Source organism: Rhinatrema bivittatum, chromosome 19, assembly GCF_901001135.1.
Source record: "Rhinatrema bivittatum chromosome 19, aRhiBiv1.1, whole genome shotgun sequence".
Classification (NCBI taxonomy): Eukaryota; Metazoa; Chordata; class Amphibia; order Gymnophiona; family Rhinatrematidae; genus Rhinatrema; species Rhinatrema bivittatum.
The window spans coordinates 631,374-651,573 of NC_042633.1; the positions used below are offsets into that span (position 1 = coordinate 631,374).

At 46.1% G+C, this 20,200-nt stretch overlaps 1 protein-coding gene and 1 long non-coding RNA gene across 2 annotated transcripts in view; both read right to left on the reverse strand.

Annotated features, from left to right (window-relative positions):
* Positions 1-20,200, reverse strand: part of LOC115081042 (zinc finger protein 184-like) — a gene marked incomplete at its 3' end in the record, with an annotated part of 711,587 nt that overhangs the window by 605,704 nt on the left and 85,683 nt on the right. The window lies entirely within an intron of this gene.
* The window catches only part of LOC115080180, a 28,011-nt gene continuing 24,008 nt past the window's right edge, over positions 16,198-20,200 (reverse strand). The window contains exon 3 of the long non-coding RNA XR_003853532.1: positions 16,198-16,714. This is a non-coding gene — a long non-coding RNA (uncharacterized LOC115080180). The remainder of the gene's footprint in view (positions 16,715-20,200) is intronic.

Below are 20,200 nucleotides of genomic sequence, written 5' to 3' on the forward strand. Positions count from 1 at the left end.
TATAGGCCACGGCAGGATAGGCAGCGAAATACCGAATGGGAACTGAATTTGGATGAGATGCCCGGGGATGACGTGGGACGGGATTTATGACTAGAGCGAGAGAATACACTTCCCACTGACCCTTTGGTGGAAATCTGTGTGGGAAGCAGAAAATTCAAAGGATTACTGGATTCCGGAGCACAACGATCGGTAATGACTACAGCCATCACAACCCCCACATCCAGAAGCATCTCTATCGTTGGAGCATCAGGAAAACCATTGGCAGCACCCATACTACAAAACCGACAAATCCGCATCGGGGGACAACTGGTGTCCCACCAATTCCTATACGTTCCAGGATGTCCAGTACCATTAATTGGCCGAGACCTTCTGTGTAAACTGCAGGCCACTCTGCAATTCGAACCTTCTGGCAAGGTTACCACTTCCTTTGCAAATACGCCTGTATCCTTAGTCTGTCCGATTCAAGAAGAATGGAGACTCCACCTCCCACTCGTCGCCGGGCCTGTAGATCACCGGTACGTAGAGGACGCACCCCGCAACAAGGAACGGAGAGAATTGATGAGTAGTGTACCTCAAGTCTGGGCCGAAAATAATCCCGGAGGTGTGGCCACTGATGCAGTCCCCTTGTGGATTGAAATGAAATCTGATGCCCAAATTGTCAATCAGCCTCAGTACCCCATTCCGTATTTGGCCAGACAAGCCATACAGACCCATCTAAAAAGGCTTCTCAAATTAGGCATTCTCAAACAGACCCGGTCAGCCTGGAACACACCTCTGTTGCCAGTCAAAAAGCCCGGTACCAGTGACTATCGGCCAGTGCAGGACTTAAGGAAGGTGAATAATCAGGTGGCGGATCTGGTAGCGCTGGTACCAAACCCGTATTCAATCCTGGCTCAAGTTTCCTCTAACTCCAAGTGGTACAGTGTCATTGATCTCAAAGATGCCTTTTTCTCAGTCCCCGTAGCGGAGACATGCCAGAAAATCTTTGCCTTCACCTGGGAGGATACCCAGACCGGAGAAAAACATCAGTACACCTGGACTCGCTTACCCCAAGGGTTCAAGAATTCACCCACTCTGTTTGGAGAACAGCTGGCCAGAGATCTGAAGATGTACCAGGTCAATCATGGGTCCGTTGTGCAATATGTGGATGACCTTCTGATTTTCAGGGAAACATACCATGAATGTGCGGTATCGACCCTACACCTGCTAAAGACGCTTTACCTGAAGGGGTACCGTGCGAGTAAAAAGAAGGCGCAAATCTGTGAAGTGGAAGTCGAATATCTGGGATTCCGTCTCAGGGAAGGCACTCGCCGACTCGGAGTCTCCCGCACCAGTGCTATAAGAGATCAACCTGTACCCATCTGTAAAAAAGAACTCCGTGCATTTCTAGGAGCTGCGGGGTATTGCCGAATCTGGATTGCTAACTTCGCTCTCCTTGCGCAGCCATTATATGACAAGTTGCGAGGCCCAGAGACCGAGTCCCAGCCTTTTGACTGGGAACCACAAGAACTAAAGCATCTGGATCAGATCAAGGAGGCCCTGTCCTCACCCCCTGCCTTGGGCCTACCTGATGTTACGAAATCATTCCACCTGTTCGTGGACGAAAAGAAGGGCCTGGCCCTTGGAGTACTGACGCAAATCTTCGGCTCATGGGAACGCCCTGTTGCATATCTGTCCAAAGGAATGGATAATGTTGCCAAGGGATGGCCCGGCTGTCTCCGAAGCATTGCTGCCGCATGCTTACTGATACCTGAAGCCGTCAAATTAACGTTCGGTCAGTCCTTGCAGGTAACCACCCCCCACACTATCAAGGGACTGCTTGAAACCCATGGGCCCAAGTGGATGACTAACTCACGACTTGTTAAGTATCAGGCTTTACTCTGTGAAACACCTGAAATTCAGATACAAGACAGTAGCAATCTGAACCCGGCCACACTCTTGCCGGCACCTGAACCTGTCATCCATGACTGTGGAGAAGTCATGGCTACCATCCACTCCAGCAGGCCTGACTTAAGGGACCAACCCTGGCAAGGGGCCCTGACGTTATTCACCGACGGTAGCAGCCAGATAACTCATGGGATACGATCCGCTGGATATGCAATCGTATCCGAGGACGAAATCATCGAAGCCCAACCTCTACCTCCGGGGACATCTGCTCAAAAAGCTGAATTAATCGCCCTCACCCGAGCACTGCATATAGCTGAGGGAAAGACTGTTAATATCTATACAGACTCTAAATACGCCTTCCTCACAATCCAAGTCCATGGAGCCCTTTACAAAGAACGGGGATTTCTGACTGCAGAAGGCAAACAATTGGCAAATGCGGAAGAGGTACGCACGTTATTGGACGCAGTCTGGTTGCCCCGCAAAGTGGCTGTGATGCATTGCAAAGCGCATACCAGAAAGTCAGATCCTATAGCCCGAGGCAACCACAGAGCAGATGAGGCCGCAAAGAGGGCAGCTCAGGAACCGTTTCAGACATCTCCGCTTGTCTGTCCATTACTCCAGTTCCCGACGGAAACTCCCATTTACTCATCTGATGAGACCAACTGGGCACAGAATGAAGGCCTTAATCAGCAAAACGGGTGGTGGCTCTTGCAGGATGGCCGAGTTTGGATACCAGAGAGCCTTGCATGGACAGTCGTAAAGGGAGCACACGACCATACCCACCTCGGTCGTGACTCTCTCGCCAAACTGCTAGACAAAACCTACTATATCAATCGTATTACCTATTGGACCAAGCATGCTGCCAACAGATGTGTCACATGTGCTCGAAATAATCCCCGGTCCGGGCCGGGTCCGGCCCCAGGTCACATCCTACGGGGAACAAGCCCCTTCCAGATCTGCCAAATCGATTTCACTCACATGCCTCCGTCCAAAGGATACAAGACTATGCTAGTTACCGTCTGTACCTATACCGGCTGGGTTGAGGCTATCCCTACCCGAACAGAAACAGCCAAGGAAGTCACGGCTTTACTCTTACACCTGATAATTCCTCGGTACGGTCTTCCCAGACAGATCAACTCAGATAATGGACCCGCCTTCACCAGCGAAGTCACCCAACAACTGAGCAAGGCCATAGGCCTCAATTGGCATCTGCACTGCACCTGGAGGCCACAAAGTAGTGGTTCTGTTGAACGGGCCAATAGATCCCTAAAAACTCAGCTAGCCAAACTATGTCAGGAAACCAAGTCCAAATGGCCTGATGCTCTGCCTCTGGCACTTCTACACATCAGGTGTACCCCCCGAAAATCCGGGCTTACCCCGTATGAAATGATGTATGCCCGGCCACCGCCCCTACCATCAATTCCTGATTCCCTGCACTTGCAAGGGGAGATTTCCCTGACTCGACAACTCAAGGGGCTTCACGAGACAGTCTCAGCTATCCGTACTCATGCCTGCGAAAATGAGCCCCTGATTCTGACCACCCCGACTCATAAGTTCCAGGTCGATGACTCTGTCTGGGTAAAGGAGTGGGACGACTCTGACTGTCTTCAGCCTCACTGGAGAGGGCCCTTCACTATACTACTGACCACCCCTACCGCTGTAAAAGTAACTGGCAACCCTTCTTGGATCCACTGGACCCGCGTTAAGCCTGCCTCCCCAGCCTCGCAGTGGCAAGTCACCTGCAACAGGGACTTGAAAATGACCATTCGTCGAAATCCGCGGAAACCCTCTGATCCCGCGGATACCTTCTCCACTGCCATCTGTGCCTTGTTTGGGGGGGGGGGGGAACCCACTTAAGGGTTGTCATACCTCGGTTCAGAGCAGATACTGTTTTCACACCTGTCCTCTCTTTATCTCTCACAATACAGGCGCATCCATTCCGCATGCAGAACTTATCTGAAATCCCTTGGAAGTGGGGTGTTTGTGCTCTCGTCTTCGCCTGTTTAACAGTCATCTGCCCATCTGATCAACCCTGGAAATGGTGTATTTGCGCACTATTCATCCTCATCTCAGCTCTTCTGTATCTTGTCTTGAACATCTTCCGCACGATGGGTACCACCTCCTGACTTTCATGGTACTACTGCTCTCCTTTGAAGTATTTCCCAAATGTCATGGGTCCAGCCTAAGTGCGAATTGCTCCGAGTGCATCAAGAACGTGCGGTTTCCTATCCCAGGGGGTTATAACCTCACGTCCGCCATCATTCACCAGTCTCTTCCACCTACCTTATGCACTCCCCTTCAGCCCTGTTCTGTCAATACCAGCCAGGGACTGCAAACCTTCTCCCGATGTCAGCAAGCCAATCAAACAGTATGTCACACCCCGGCTAGTCCTCGCTATTATAATGTCACACTCTATGTGGGGCTCCCTAAGATTCCTGGCATGCGACCAACCACCCCAGACGGTGAAGGGCTCTTATACTATGTTACTTCCGTCAGAATCCTTCATACAGAAGAAGACCCTGCTGCAACCCTAACCTTTGATGTTTGTCAAGCCATGGACCTCCATCCCTTATCCCGCCAGGCCTGTGGGACGAAGTCCTGGCGAAAAACCTACCAGTTCAATCACAAATGGTTGTGCTGGCCCAAGTATTCCCGCGGCAACTGGGGCCCTCACTGGTTCCCTTGTTCTGGCGGTAGTGGTTGGGATAGAATTTGTGACTATACTGGAGGTGGGTTTTCAGGGTGTCAAGGGCTGACACAGTTCCGCCGTGAGACGGGGAACGAGGTCTCCATTACCTGGCCTCTCCGAACTTCATCTTCTCCCCCAGCACAGCTACCTGTCCGGGGTGGCGGAACCACTTGGGAAGGTACGTGGGCAATCGGGATTGATGGAACTGGGAAAGATCCCAAAACCTTCATAACAATTCGTCAGACAATAGAGCCTTTATCCCCACCTATTTATACCACTTCTGTGCTGGGCTACCAGTCCTTTTTCAATGAGGTTTCCAAATTGTCAGACCATCTTCTCGAACACGCCTCATCCCACCAGGCTAAAAATATGTTCCTCAATCTGGCTGAAAACATTGCAATCACTCTCGAACTGCTTTGTGTGCGGGGGAACCAACATGGGAGAGCAATGGCCATGGGAAGCTAAGGAGATCTTCCAATTGGATTGGGATGTTTTGAACACCACCAATATTACTTACCTACGAACCCATAAACCCTATGAATGGGCCCTCCAAACAGATGTTATTGGTGCCCATTGCCTTTCCCGTGAGCTTTCACAGTTATATAGAGTCCCGGTAGGGGACTCACCCTGTACAGGTGTTCTTACCGTATCTAGCAACGGTTCTATCTGGTGGCAAACAGATAATCTCCGGGCCCCTTCTTCATTCTGGACTGAGCCACGCCTTAACCGGACATGGGAATTGGCATCTGACATCTCTACAGAATTTGTCGCACCGGATGGTTATTATTTCGTTTGCGGCCGGAGGGCGTATGAAACATTACCCAGGGCATGGTACGGTTCCTGTTTCTTAGCCTCTATACGCCCTAGCTTTTTCCTCCTGCCCATATCTGCGGGGGAAACACTTGGTATTCCGGTTTATGCATCACTGAAACCCAACAAACGCCGCAGAGACTCGAAGGTTGCCATCGGCGATTGGTCAGATGCCGACTGGCCTCCTGAACGGATCGTTCACTACTACGGACCTGCTACCTGGGCGGAAGATGGGTCCTATGGATACAGGACCCCTGTTTATATGTTAAACCGTATAATCCGCCTGCAGGCTGTCCTTGAATTTTTAACCAATGATTCCGTAATGGCACTTAACATTTTAGCCAAGCAAAATACTAAGCTAATTACTGCTGTATATCAGAATCGTTTAGCTCTTGACTACCTCCTTGCCCAAGAAGGTGGTGTCTGTGGGAAGTTTAACCTTTCTAATTGTTGTTTACAGATTGATGACCAAAGTCTAGTCATTAAAGACATTACCGATCGTATGGTACGCCTAGCCCACGTTCCGGTGCAGACCTGGTCTGGCAACTTCGACTGGACTTCACCCTTTTCCTCTTGGTTCTCCTCCATTCCGGGTATCAAGGACTTACTGGTCCCTCTCCTTTTGTTCTTCGCCTCCTGTATTATTATTCCTATTTGTCTCCCTCTATTTCTCAGACACCTACGTTCCATGATGGAATCGATCGCTGACAGGAGGGCTGCAGCTCATATCATGATGCTCAACAGTTACACTGCGATTCCTACCGAGCCCCCAGGATCCGAGCCCCCAGACTCCGACTGTGAAGACACTGATACACACTGATACATCTCCCTGATTCCGTTCACTGGTTACGACGGACCACTGTGCCATCATGGTTAAGTCCGGCTACAAAGGGGGGGGGCTCCTCTAGGGACCCCTCATCTCAAACCGGTGAAGCAACCTACGGCCTGATGGCACCTTAGGGTCCGCCTGTCTGCCTTGTTCTAACTTGTCTACGCTTGCCTTACAGATTCTACCTCGTGTATTGATACTTACGCCTTCTCTGCGAAGTTGAAGTATCAAAGGGGGGATTGTAGGTGTTCTGAATCCTGCCTAGCACCAGATATCCAGCTGCGGCGTTGGCTGGAAATTCCTGTTTACCTGAGCCAGTACTGAACTGTACTGCCATCTCGTGGGCCTTTTTAATCATGTACTGTAGTAATAAGAAGCACTGAACTGTACTGCCATCTAGTGGGCCTTTTTAATCATGTACTGTATTAATAAGATGCTTGCAGCCGTATCCTGCCTGCCTTAAGTTTCGTTTTTGTTACTGCCTGCCTTAAGTTTCGTTTTTGTTACATACCAGTTAGTTTCATTTCTGCTTTCTGACGTGTGATATACTCTGACTGTAAGCTACGCCTCTTTACCAGCATTACTGTATAAAAGTCAGCTCCCTAGGGGGAGTGGTATGCAGTTTTTCTGAGCACTAGCCAGGACTGCATCTTTGCTAGCTAATAAAGTCTATCTTTTACGGACCGGTTATTTTCTGGGGTCTTTGTTCTTACGGTAACAGTTTTACCCCTCTCTTGCACCCTCCCTCCCTCCCCCCTAACCTCTGCTGATCTCGGGGCTGGAAAGATCTCTGCCCTGTGCTGGCAGGAGGGGAGGCTGGAAGAGCTGCACAGGGAAAAGGTTTCCTTTACATGCACAAGAGGACAGAGAAGGATTTCTTACCGGATCAGACACCAGGGCACACATTGCCCTCCTCTTTTCCCTCTCAGTCCTGCAGGTGCTGGGAGGGATTCAGAGGGGGCAGGGCTGATTCCTGGGGGCTCAGATAAAGCCCCTGCTCTCCCCCTCTGCAGGGATTTCCGGTCCTGGGGAGGCAGAAAGTTTCTGCTTTTACTCTGAGTCTTTCCTGCTCTCTGCAGGCAGAGAAAGAAAGCAGGAGCCGGCGCATGCGCAGAGCTCCCCGGCAGAGGTCAGGCAGGAGGGAGGGGGGATGCTCACTCCTTAAGGTGGATCCGGGGAGAGAAACAGCAGCAGAGGGGGGAGTGGGAGACAGGAGCAGCAAGTCAGGGAACTGCTTTATTCCTTAAGGTGGATCCGGGGAGAGAATCAGCTGCAGAGGGGGGAGTGGGAGACAGGAGCAGCAAGTCAGGGAACTGCTTTATTCCTTAAGGTGGATCCGGGGAGAGAAACAGCTGCAGAGTGGGGAGTGGGAGACAGGAGCAGCAAGTCAGGGAACTGCTTTATTCCTTGTGTATCTGTGAACCTGTGATTTTGCTGACTGGGAAATCAGTAAGAGTAAGAATTTTTGGCTGCAGTCAGGGCTGGTGCAGGACTGTTTGGTAACCTAGGTGAACCTTTGGTCATTCTCCTTAAATTTCCCTCAGCCCAGCGCTCCCTTCCTTTTGTTATTGGCTCTGGCCCAGCAGCAGCCCTGGGTGCAATGAGGACCTGAATCATGGCTGAGCCCCCTGCAATTCACTCTATCCCATGTCATATTTTCATCCAGTCATAGGAGCCAACTTTGGAAGATGATTGGGGGGGAACTGTTATGGGATTACTGTGCTTGTATAGGATTATGGATGAACTCGGAGTCAGAGACAGACAGAAGGCACAGAGGAATACAGAAAATCGGATTCTGGGTCTGGCCAGGCACACAGAAGGGTTCCTGACATCTAATCCCAGCTGCCCTATACTCCACTGCTTGTTCCCTGTAGCATTTCTCCAGGCCAGAGCCAGTCTCATGCCCAATCCACAGTGATGGCTTTAGGATTTTTCCACTCTAGGCAGAGTTGGTGCTATCGCCCCCCCCCCCCCCCCCCCCATCCGGGAAGGTCAGACAAGACGGAGGAGATGGGCTAAGGCACAGCCTCATTTCCCTGCTGCAGATCAGTTTCTATTCTGCAACAAGAATTCCAAGATTGTGAACCACACATTGAGAAATATTTCTAATTGATTGAAGCATGAGCTTTTGTCAGATGCCTGAAGTGTAGTACAAGCAATGGATAATATATAGAGTTGGGGGTGAAGAGGATACAGAAAGAAGAGAAGGCATTGGATTAGGCAGGACATGGTGTGGAGAGAAGACCTTCGCTCTGTTCTGTATTTATTTTACCCATCTCCTGTACATCGTTTCATACATCTGAGGAGGACGACTCCGTCCTTGAAAGCTCAAGGTTCAATAAATCGGTTACTCTATAACGTGCCAGCTGACTCCTGTCATTTTTTGTCACACCAGACTAACAGTTATACCAAGAACATAACAAGCAAAGAGACAGTATGTTCCCCCTAATTAAAAGCTTTATTTTAGTTTCTTAGGAAGTTAGATGCTATATCCGTCGAGATCTGATTTGCTTTAACACAGAACAATGCATGTTTAAATACATCTTCCCTCAAGACATTACTATAAACACTCTTTGATTTAATTTGGATATCTCCAACCCCAACTCTGCGCTTCTCTCTTGGAGCAGTATCACGGAAACAATAGCCAATAAACTCTGCCCGTAAATGACAAAAACCATCAATTGGTCACAAAAAACGAAACAACCCTGGTTCTCCCCAGAACTTAAAACGAATGAAGCTAGACCTCAGACATAAAGAAGGCACATGGCGTAAGAACCCCAACACCACAACACTATCGGATTACAAACACACCCTCCATCTCTACAAGACCTCTCTTCTACAGACAAAAAAGGAATCCTATGCAAGCAGAATCCACGATATACAATATGATGCTAAGGCTCTGTTTTCCTTCGTATCCCAACTCACAAAACCCTCTGCCCCCACCATCCCTGATGAACAGGCTCAATCAAAAGCCAATGAACTTGCACGCTTCTTTCAGGATAAAATTGCAAACACACTGGCACTACTCCCCACTAACACAATAACCTCAGCCTTCAACTCTAATCGCACCCATCGTCCTAGAGACATCCTTGACTCCTTCGAACCCACTACCACCATGGAGATAGAATCCGCCCTTAAGAAAATGAAACCCTCCATCCGACAGACGACATCCTAACTAAACTTCTGCTCCTCATCCCCAGCACCATCTCTAGATCACTAACCAACATCATAAACTGTTCCCTAGCCCAAGGAATCTACCCGGATGAGCTAAAAACGACATCTCTCAAACCCCTCTTGAAGAAACCCAATCTTGATACAAAAGAACTTTCCAATTTCAGACCCATATCTAACCTTCCATTTCTAGCGAAGCTCACAAAGAAAGTTGTTAACACACAACTCTCTGACTACCTTGAGGAAAATAAAATACTTTACCCTTCACAGTATGGTTTCCGAAAATCCTCCAGCACAGAAACCCTTCTCATCTCCCTATCAGACCACATCCTCATGAGTCTTGCCAAAGGGCTTTCATACCTACTGGTCCTCCTAGATATCTCAGCGGCCTTCGATACGGTAAACCATGCCTTCCTGCTAAACCGTCTTTCAGACATTGGAATCGCGGATCTCGCCCTCAGATGGTTCAACTCTTTCCTCAACAATAGAAGCTACAAGGTTAGAGTCAACAACAAAGAATCACCAAGCTATAAATCAATGCTAGGCGTTCCACAAGGCTCTTCGTTATCTCCAACCCTCTTCAATATCTAATTATTACCCCTCTGCCACCTGCTCACTAACCTAAAATTAACACACTACCTCTATGCAGATGATGTTCAGATATTGATCCCCATAAAAGAAACCCTGCCAAAAATGCTTGACTACTGGGAAAATTGCCTGAAATCCATAAAAAGTCTCCTCTCCAGCCTGAATTTGGTTCTCAACGCATCCAAGACGGAAATCCTTCTCATCTCCCCTGAACACTCGACCAACACCAATTTTACAGCTCCTGACACACAGATTTCTCAAACAAGAGATTTAGGAGTCATACTAGACAATCATCTGAATTTAAAGAAATCAATCAATAATATCACCAAAGACTGCTTCTATAAGCTTCAAGTTTTAAAAAGAATTAAACCACTTCTCCACTTCCAGGACTTCAGAACCGTCCTTCAATCTACGCTATTCTCGAAAACGGACTACTGTAATGCTTTATTCCTGGGGCTCCCCATCTCAGCAACAAAACCTCTACAAATGGTCCAGAATGCAGCAGCCAGAATCTTAACCAACACTAACCGAAGTGCTCACATTACCCCCATCCTCCGAAGCCTACACTGGCTGCCAATAAAATACAGAATTCTACATAAAGCACTCACCATAATCCACAAAACCATTCACAAACAGCTCACCCTAGACCTTCAGACCCGGTTCAAACACCATGCTTCAGAAAGACCCATCAGAGAGGCATATAAAGGAACTCTTTAAGTCCCACCTACTAAATCCACACGTCTAACATCCACCAAAGAACGTTCCTTCTCCACAGCAGGACCAGTCCTTTGGAACAAACTACCGACCGACCTAAGACTGGAACCCTGCCTCCTCACCTTTCGAAGAAAAGTTAAGACGTGGCTTTTCCTCCAAGCCTTCCCCTAACTCAAAATAATTCGTCAGACTCAGATCAAGGAACTGAATGTTTACTAATTTCTTAACCTATCTTATATGATTTATATGTAGTTAATTCCTCTCTCTCTTATTCCTAGCTACTATAGCTCCCAAGTTTAATCCCCCTGTTATATTGTAACTTTGCTAGTTTCGGCCTTCTTGTTTTGGTTACTCTGGTTTATCCCTTGTTCCATGTAAACCGGCCTGATATGAATCCCATTCATGAAGTCCGGTATAGAAATATTTTAAATAAATAAATAAATAATTAAATAAATAAGATTACAAGGTGAAAGCATTTGCAGACACCTGAGAAGGCTGCTTTAACCTTGAAGACGTACTTTACAATCTTACAATCCTTCTGCGATCTTTAAAAAGATCACAGCATTTAGTGGCTCACATAAACCTTGAAATTCCCCTGCTTTCTGGGACACTCGCCAAGTTTCCCAGAGAGATAACGTGTTGGGAAGGTAATACCTTTCGGCAGCGTCTCGTTAAGAAATTGCATTATCTGGGTACCAGTCATTTCTATGTGCCCGGGTGCAATACCCAGGACAGAGTAGTCTGACTGCAGTCCTGTTCCCTGAGAACTACCTGATTGCTTTTCTTTACGCTGAGCTGAATTTGCAGGCAGGAGCATTCGCTTTTTAACAGGACATGAGGGACTTGATTTTGAACGTAGGGACCCCAGGGGTTATTGATTGGGGGATATATTAGCTTCCACGTGACATGATCAGTATTGGAAGACCTATGAGAAGAGGCTGAAGGATCTGAATATGTACAGCCTGGAAGAGAGGAGGTGCAGGGGAGATAGGATACAAACCTACAGATACCTGAAAGGTTTTAAAGATGCATGAACTTCGAACCTTTTCCGTTGGAAAGAAATCAGAACTAGGGGTGAAGACATGAAGCTTAGGGAGGGCAGACTCGGAACCAGCATCAGGAAATATTTCTTCATGGAGAGGGTGGTGGAGGCCTGGAATGCCCTTCCAGAGGAGGCAGTGAAGACAGAAACAGTGAAAGATTTCAGAGGGGCATGGGATAAACACTGAGAATCCCTAAAGGCTCGAGGATGGAAGTGAGGAAAAGGGTACATGGGAGTAATTCTCTCAGTGCGACAGTTACTAGCCTTAATCTATAAGCCTTGATGCTTTCATGCAAACAAAACACAGGTCTCCACTTCATCAGCAGGGGAAAAGAGAAATTGGATTCAGACCACAACCAATAAGGGGCCAGACTTTTACATTCTGGGGAACTGAGAAGCATGGGGGTAACTGCAGGGAGCAGCAGTTGCTACCCTTAACAGAAAGCATGGGGATTACTACCCTTAACCAATAAGTCTTCCTGCTTTTAACACAACTGCAGCAATCGCTCTCTGCTTTGATAGTGAGGGGGGAGTGGCAGGAAAGAGGAATTGGATTCAGAGACAATCAACATGATCCCTGACCTTTACAGTCTGGGATACTGATGCACAGACATAAGGGAAAAAATACAGGACAAGTCCATAAGCAAAGCAGATCAGGCAGCACTGTCTGAATTTTCAAGAAGGCTCATCACCCTGTAAAAATGTTGCTAGCACTACATTTTTTTATGGGTTATCCTAAGGCTTGGGGATAATTGCAGGGATCGGCAGTTGCTACCCTTAAAATAAACTGGGGGCTAAGCTGCATGGCGCAGCAAATAATACCATAAGAACCTTGCTGGGCAGACTGGATGTCTGTGTGTGTGTGTGTGTCCGTGTGTGTGTGTGTGTGTCTGTCCGTGTGTCTGTGTGTGTGTGTGTGTGCGCGCATCTTTGGGTATTTGTGTGACAGAGCTTGGTGAGAAGAGACACTTGCAGGCTAGCACGTGATTAAGGTTAAACCTTGGAGGGTTTCTGGTGCAGTCATTTCTATTCCTGACCCTCCTAGCTGGAGGCATTGCAGGTGCCAGTGCTCTCTGCCAGCCTGTGCCCTCCTGGAGAAGGGGTGCCCAGCTTCATATCAGGAGTGTCTGAGAAAGAGTTATCTTTGTATCCCAGGACTTGGGTTTTCCTATCTAGAGGCCAGTGAGAGGGAGAGGGGATATTGGATCTGTGACATCTGGTTACCACATTGAGGAAGTGCTAGAATAAACTCTGAATACTGACCGCCAACAAGGAAAATCTTTATTAGTAAGATATCTTATGGAGCAATGCAGAACAGCCTAGCTTGGTAAGGTAAGAGTGGAGCTCGCTCATCTGAAGCTGTGCAATAGGTTGTACACATTACCTCCTGCAGACCTGCACACCAATGGGTTAGTTTCTATATTTGCATAATATGGTTAGTACTATTATCTTATCTCACATATGCCAATAATACCGCATTCTTGTAAGCTGAGCCCAGAAGATAGGAGCAAAATTTAATTTAACATATTTCAATATCCTAACAGCCTTGACTATTTCCAGATGTCTGACCAGTTCCATCTTCTTGTGCTTCTATTACCTTTCTGCTTCTTCACGACCTCCAACTGTTCTGTCTCCACAGAGAACCCCTTATAGCATCCTTACACTAGTGCAGAGCTAACGTATGAGCTCCTTGCACAGAAGCTGGAATCAGAAGAGTAAATCCTGCCTCCTGTTCCTCTGTGCCAGCTTTCGTTGTAGAGAAAAGAGAGACAGACTCCAGCTGGTCTACTTTAACATATAAAAGATTCATCTTCCAGCACAGAGCAGCATCTCGTGCCAGGCCTGCAGCAGAGGTGTCTCTCACTGGGCCCTTTTTTATACATGTCCCAAACACCAATAAAATATTTCAAAACAACAGCCACATCAAATAACACCTGAAAACTAGAACTGAAAAGGATTTTAAAAATTCACACTCTCCATACCTGGGAACTTTTGATTTCCAGTCACCTTGGGATTGTCGTGGAGTAGTAGGAGTTGGGATGCACAAACTTTCTCCTGTCCTACACACTGCTGCCTTCATGTAACTTTTTACTTTGTGGACAGCGGCCTTTCTGCAGCTCCTCTGCCTGTGCTGGCTCTGCAGTAATTCAACACTCATGGGGCCAGCACGTGGGGCTTCCTCTGCTGTAGTCTCCTCTTCTTCTGCCGCCGGTAGGATCGGGGACTCCGGTGGCAGCACGGGCTTCTCCTTGCTCCCGACACCACCTGTACATAATTTTCTGTACTTAGGGCCAGGCACACAAGAACACTTAGACTCAGTAAACTGTATAAAGTAAATTTTAATTGGCATTATAAGTGTTCCTGGGAGATGCTAGATACTGGGTGCCTTTTGTCTTTCAAAACGACCAGCATCTCATAGGAAACAGGAAGTAACCCTTCTTTTATAGTTAAACATACAGTATTGCCGAAACTTCTAGAATTACGTGACTGCCCAAAGACTCATTTACAGAGACACATCATGCTGTAGTCATGACAACCTATCCTCTGAACTGCCCTGACAGGTTTCCCCAGGTGTAGCTCATTTGCTCCCACTCTCCAAATAATCCTTTTGTCCTGTAAATGATCTTGTCCAGTGAGATAGTGCCTGAAGCTCCCGCCGTTGGTTTCTTCTGTGTGACCCACTGAATAGGCTCACCTCCTTTGGTGCCAGCTTGTCTATCTGCTCAGAGACATTCTGCAAGTCATGCTCAGAAAGGCACTCAGAGTTCATTCAGCTCTGACAGGCCACAGTACAGCAGAGGCGTCTGGGTATTTTCCTTCTCAATATTAGTTGTCTGATCAGGCATATTCTTCATTTTCCCTCTTGTGACACCTTCAATGGGAAAGGTGGCACACCCAAGTACCAAAGGTGAAGACAGAACAGTGAGAAGTGACTATGGCAAATGGGCTAAATATGTAAGCTAACAACTAACCTTGTGTATGTGTTATCCCTCTAGATTCCCCCTTAAAGTAAATGAGACTCATAGGCAGACATGTACTCATGAATTGACAAATAATAACAACATAACTAATTTTCACTAGGTAGCCGTTAGCTCTATAATGGAGCTATACAGATACCTGCGTTATAAAAAGGACCTACTTCATAATAGCAAGACCACCTATGTTATTTTTTTTCAGAGTCAAATAATTAATAATAGTGGTATAACATGTAAAGATAAGAACAAAGAGAGATCAGTATGAAAGTATTATGTTTCTCATATAATACTAGGTATACTGGGCAAGTCTTTTCAAGGAGTACTGTTATTGTGAACAACTACCCAGGATAATATTCATTAAAATGGCAAGCAGGGATATAATCAATGCACATTACCAGAAAAGTGAAGAAAGCCAATAAAAAGAAAAGAAAAAACAAGAATCAGCAGAAGGACTCATACTGTGTAGTGCATACATAATGTGGGACAAGTTATAAAGGTGTTGCAAAGCATAAGACATATTCTAGTCATAGGCTGCAGTGATGGAGGATACAAATCATCGAAAGCAGAGGCATATGCATGGTAGGCAAAGGCATAGCAAAAGTCCAAAACATCATGCTAGTTCTGTAGGGTATTGATGGTGCTATGCAGTATTATGACAACAAACTGTAGCAGTGAAAGCAATCACTGTATGGACAGTCCTAATTCAATTGTGGCAGTCACCTATCCAAGAGATGATACAGCTGTGGATGGCAAGGTTTCTAAACCAGTTTCGGTCAAGGGGTATAAGTTATTAAGGTAGATGAGGGCTACTAATACTGCTTCGTCTTCAGGTACTTCTAGAGAAGTGGGGCTAATACCCTTCTTAGATGATGGTAAGTCTAAGTGTAATTGGGGATAATCATAAAAACAAGAAAAAGCTGACTCTGTGAGAAAGTCTTTAGCATATTATGTGATCTAAAACAAAATAATGTACTTTGCAAGATTAATAAACCATCAGTGTGAATCTTTGCACAGAGAAAGGAAGGAATGTAATACAAATACAAACAGAAATAAGGAAAATTATATCTTCCCCTTTGGAATCCTAAATGGAAACAAACTAGCTTATAAACAGAATATCTTAAGTCACAGATAGGGTTTATAGTGAAAGGGCCAAGATAAGAAGAAAAGAACAATGAGCAATTAATATGCCGAAAGACATAGTAATAGAATTTTGCAGATCCCTATGACAGAGCTCCTCATGTGTAAGGTATGTATTTGTTTCAAGGAGAACAATCTCATAATAAACATCACAGACTACACTAGTAAGAAATATTTGTGAAAGAGAGTGAAACAGTCATTAGGTAAAATCTAATAGATAGTGTCATAGGAAAAAGATATTCAAAAAGGGTGCAGCGAAGAAATTAGAATAAAAAATAGAATATTGAGATATTAAAGATCAGCAAAGAGATTACCATAAGTGCAAGCTGCAAAACAAAAGAATAGGAATAGCTTATAACTTATGCTGGTGTGGAAGAGAAATATATATAGATCTCCCTCTTGAACCAAGAATTATCATATTTGAATCATACTGAGACACATCACCCTCTATGTGATCAAAGCAGCTTCCCTAGATAAAGATAAACCTAGTACATATTCATTTAACTAATTCAGCATAGCAATACATATAAGTATTATAAATTCTAAGACTGGAAAATGCTACCAAATTTGGAACATACAAACTAATAAAAACAGCATCACTTCAGATGATATCATTAACTTGAACACCTAAGTTCTGGCCGAGAATGAAAAAACCTAGATTCTGCATAAAATCACTCCCATAGAACGAAGAGAAAAGCAAAGATCATGTATAAATTGTAAGCATTTCAGTCCATATAGTATATAATAACTTCTGTGGCCAAGGATAATTTCTGCAGTCAGTGCGTATATAGTTCTTTTAGTAGGATTCAGTGCTGATGGCCGAGCCGACTGCCTTAGCTCATTAGATGAGATGCATGTGTATGGATTTAAACCTAAATAAAAGTACAACAAATCCTGATTAAGTAGTAAGAAAATACTATTATGTCACGTACTCCCTATATTTAATTTGCAAAATAATCCCCACATTATTTCAAAACATCATGCAATGGTCCGAACCACAAACATAAATACTCAGACATTACATTAAAACATATATTTCACAAAACTGACTACATAATGCATGCATGCATTCATTCCACCTTCAACACATAACAGACCACATGACATACATTTGAGCTCAAAAAATTAAAAAGTACTTTAAAAATATAAAAGAATTGGATCGATCCACAAAAGAAAACAAAAACTCAGGATTAAAAGTAAAATAGATCTATTAAAAATGAAAAAGGAATCAAACTGGAAAAAACTGTAATCTTCATCTTCCATGGAACAGAGACAGATGTGCTTTGTGCTTTGGTACCCTGGAAAGAAATCTAGTATATGACAGTTAATATAATGATTAAATTTAAATTTAAAAATGACATTACAGGTTCCTTAAAAGTCCAACTGCTGTTATACCTTAATTCAGCAAAAAGCAGTCATAAAGCTACTTTCCTTTCTATGATGGTCCACCTCTAGGAGGCGCTGTCCCCTGTGATAAGAGCTACTTCCATTTACAAATCTAAAACCCCTTTTTTTTTTCTTCTATGCTATAAACTTCTAACTCACTTAAAGGATAGACGTTGTTATACCCAAGAGCAATTCATTCCCTACTGTGCCCAACCCTGAGCACTCATTCATATGCATTAGCCAGAACCTGCAATTATATATGAGGGATCTTCCTGTTTTATTGTGTTGTTGTTAAGCTATTTCTCCCTTCATCTAAAAGTTAGCATCTAGTGAGGTATAATCAAAACTGAGAAATATTATCTATTATCATTAGAATATAACATAACTGTTCTGGCTCAATAAAAACTTCCCAAGTTTCCTCATCCAGACAGCTAACTTTCCTTCTTTAAATCAGTCTCCAAAACAAAGATCTTTTTAGTATGAATCATTTATTGCATAGATAATTTTTCTATTACTCACAATTATTGGATTCAATGTAGCCTCAGGCGAAGATCTTTTTGGCTGGAAGTAGGTAGGAGAGGGGGGAGCAGGAGTTTCTTGAGGTGCAGGGTAAGAAGACGAGGGTTTGAAGCTGATTAGTCTTTTAGGATTAAAGCGGTAGAAGGAATGTAAAAAAGCTGTTCGTGTAACAGAGGTTACAGGCACGTGCGTCTTCTACATGGCGTGGCTGAGACTGGCCCACAATCTTGGAGAGTGATTACAGGAAAAGTCCCCACAGGCTGGGGCTAGGGGCGAGATCCAATGGTAGCGAGCCTAGGATCCATGTGACACAGGAGGGGACATGAAGAGCAGTCCCTTCAGCCAATAAGGCACCTGAGAAGACCCAAGTTAGATTGAGAAGGCATGCAGACCCTTTCCCAATGGGAGGAACAGAGGGGAGGGGGCTTCTGTTAAAGGCAAACTCCCTTTAAAGGCAAGGCTCCCAGACTTTTGTCCTGGGTTACAGAAAATGTCATGAGTTCTCAGGAGGGAGGGGCTGTAGTAAACACAGGTGGGATGCAATGTATACAGACACAAACATGTACCCTTTACTGGGGACAGAACACTCCCCGTCTGGTATCACAAGATACCACAATATCAGTTCTCATATCATCATGCAACAGTGTAAAGTTCATTATAACTGGATCTTTCGACGCTCAGGGAAGTTTGCGGTCATCTCGCTCATCCAGTCATCTAGGCAGTAGACGGTGTCTTCCTCAAGGAGTTTCGCTAAGCTGAAACGAAAGACAGACAACACAAAGAGAGAGAGAGTCCTTGGTGTGGACAACAGTCCACGAAGTTCAAGTTTCTTCATGTGGCATGAGGAGTACCACTTCACTGATGGGCCTGTAGAAGATCTTGGATCGCCACTTGCTTCGGTGCTGGAGAGCCGGCGAGTACTATTTCTTCCGACGGGTCCCAAGGGAGTTGGCAAGCTGTTGGACTTGTTTCCATTGATGCTTGTGGAGCTCCACGCCATCAAGTTTCCGCGAGGTACCGGAATGTTCATAGTCTTTTGCCTCAAAGGCGTGATGGATACAATGTCCCACTGTTTACAGTTTCCTGCGAAGTCGGTTCCACAGTTGGAACGGGTCCGGGTGGCTGAACCCCAGAGCTGAGCGTATACATGGAACCTTCTTGTCTGGTTGTAGATGTAGCTCCGTGCTACTTGGCTGTCCATGCGAAGACGGACGGCATCGATTCGAATGTCTATTTCGGCTGTTGTCAATTCCACTGTTTCCTCTGCCAGCGCCGCTCCACATGATTCTAGGCATGGTATGCTGTGGTTAGGTTGTGGTGCTGGCTTGACTTTGCCGAGGATGAAGTCTCCACGCACTGTTCCTTCTGCACCTGTCGCTCTCAAAAGGCCTACCGCGGCTGTGGCCTTCACCGCTGTGTCCGAGAAGTTGCAGATCCCTTTGTGGCTGTTTGTATTGAGTGGCATTGGAACATGGGTGCATAGTGTGTGGAACTGTTCAAGCGCTCTTAGGGGGCTCTTCCACTTTCCCCATTCTGGCTTCCTTGCTGGAAGTAGTGGAGTGTCCCACTCAGGAGCACTTGATGAAAGCTCTCTTAACAAGGCTCTTCCTTGTGTCGTGGCTGGAGTCACAAACTCCAGTCGATCGTGCAGGCTGTTGACTGTGGACGGGACACCTTGGTGAGTGTGTGGTTCACCTTGGGTCGAGATTTGGGACATGAAGGCGTCACTCTTTGGATCCCAATTTAACCCAAGGTTACGTTGGAGAGGAGGTGTGTCCACTCTCAGGACCAAGTTCTCTGAGTTTCTGGCATGATCGTCTGGAGGAGATATTCTCATTACTTCAGGTTTGTCGGGTGCCATTTCGTGGAGCCGTAGACTGGTGCTTGCCAGTATTGCTTCCTCTGCAATGGGTAAGGACCTCGGCTCGTCATCTACATGGAAGTCCTTTTCCACGAGGCGTCTGGCACCTGCGTCGTGTTCTTTATCTCCTTCTTGGGCTGTCCTTCTGGGCCCGGGCGTGGCCACTGCGGGCAGCGGGCTATCCTCTACCGAAGGGGTAGGTTTGTCGCCATCCGTGGCGACTTGAAGCACTGGGTCCCCTAGATGTTCCTCTGCATCTGATGGGGGGGAGATCCGGCTGGTAGCTGAATTGAGATGTGGTCCTTTGCAGCTTAGGATCTCCTTGGTGCTTAGGTGGTTAGGACGTCGTTCAAACAGGGTAGGATTTCTATCCTCTGAGATATTCGTGGCATATGTCTGAACACTTGGTCCCTTTGTTTGCTTCAAGCTGACTTCGCCGACTATCACCCATCCCAAGGCAAGTCGGTATGCGTAGGGACCGGCTGTTGGGCCATCACGCATCTCCAGGACCTTGGTCAGTGCTGGTGCGTCTCTGCCCAATAGCAGCAGGATTTCTGCTTCCGGATCTAGTGGTGGGAGCTGGTGCATTATG